The sequence below is a fragment of the Arachis duranensis genome, chromosome 3 (genome assembly GCF_000817695.3).
Source record: "Arachis duranensis cultivar V14167 chromosome 3, aradu.V14167.gnm2.J7QH, whole genome shotgun sequence".
Lineage (NCBI taxonomy): Eukaryota > Viridiplantae > Streptophyta > Magnoliopsida > Fabales > Fabaceae > Arachis > Arachis duranensis.
In genome coordinates this window covers 6,887,805-6,889,486 of record NC_029774.3, presented here as the reverse complement: position 1 = coordinate 6,889,486, position 1,682 = coordinate 6,887,805, and positions in this window count along the sequence as shown.

Genomic DNA, 1,682 nt, shown 5'->3' with positions numbered 1-1,682 from the left:
TTAAAATTGTTTTATTTATTCTATAATTTAGGTTAATCGAACTGTCACACTTATTTGTGTTATTTAAATTCGTTATTTAATTTGACATATGTTATATTTATAGTCAAAATAAAAGAAAACCTAATTATATTAATATCTTATGTTGAATTAGTTTTACTTTGGCTACTGTTTTTATGTATTACTATATTAGGTTGATTTATGTTTTTTTAAATTATATATAAATAATGTGGATCAAATGAATTAATATAATTTGTTGCTTTTATAATTGAATGTAATAACTAGATTAGTTTGTTGTCTTTTTTCTTATTAAGAAGGGCCTTAAGGTAGCGTTTGGTGGAGAGACAGAGATAGAAAGATTGAGACTGAGAGACAGAGACTAAGAGATAGAGATTGAAATAAATCTCAGTATTCTGTTTGGTGCAAAGTGAGAGACAAAAATTGAAACAAGAATGAAATTCTAATTTAATTTGTACAAAGGGTAAAATTGTAATTAATTAATTGAAATGAAGGTATTTTATGTATAAAATGTTATTAAAGTTTCAGTTTCCATCTCGAAAAATTTTAATCCCATGTGTCCCTACTTTTTGGAGGTACTGAAATACTGAAATTTTGAAGATAGAAACAAAAATTTTAGTACCAATTTCTGAACCAACAAACATGATATTGAGTCTTAGTCTCTCAGTATCTGTCTCAATACCTCAAAATAAATGCTGCGTAAAGACCTAAAACAAAAGCACTACACCTGGATTGAAACTCAAAATGTTTCTTCTTTTCTCCGTTGTTTTTTTATTGTTGGAGTTCTTTTCTCCCAATTTTTTTTTTAATCTCAGTCTTACTCTTTTCCTCCATTCTTTTTTTGTCCTATTTTCATTGATTTTATTTTTTTAAATTTTTTTATAGGTTCTCTTTCTTCTCAACATTTTGATTAGATTTTTTTTTGTTTTTTTTACTGATTTTTTTTCCTCTTGCTCATTTTTTATAGATCTTATTTTCTTACTCTTCTTACTTTATACGTTTTGATTGACAAAGATTCATGATATAGAATGTATGTTTTATTTTCAACTCATATTTCTTCTTTTAAATTATGGAGGATATGTGATTTTAAACACATTTAGATGTGTTAAGATTTGTATTATGCAGTGAAGGAAATATTGAATTGAATCAACAAAGAACAGGAATGAGTATAAAGTAGAAGAGAGAACGGATGAGAGAAAACAGAATTGTATTGAAATTTAGTATTTTAGTATTCACTAACTAACTCTAACAGTACAGAAATAGAATGTAACTCTAATTCAACTCTTATTGTTTGATCTTTTTCTTGATTTTTAACAGCCTCCCTCAAACTGAGAGTGAGATTTGAGCTCACTCTGAGTTTGCTGCAAAATTTTGTAAAGAGAGTGAGATAGATTGGTTTAGTAAAAATATCAACTATTTGATCTTGTGAAGGAATGTTGCTGACATACAACTTCCTTTGAGTTACTTGATCTCAAACAAAGTGAAGGTCCAATTCAAAGTGCTTGGACTTGCTGTACAAAGTAGGATTAGCTGCAAGCAAGCACGTACTTTAATTATCACAATATATGGTTGGAGGTGCAGTGAGAGTATAATGTAATTCATGGAGGAGATTCTGTGTCCTAATCAATTCAGATTGAGCTGCTGCTAGTGCTCGAAACTCTGCTTCT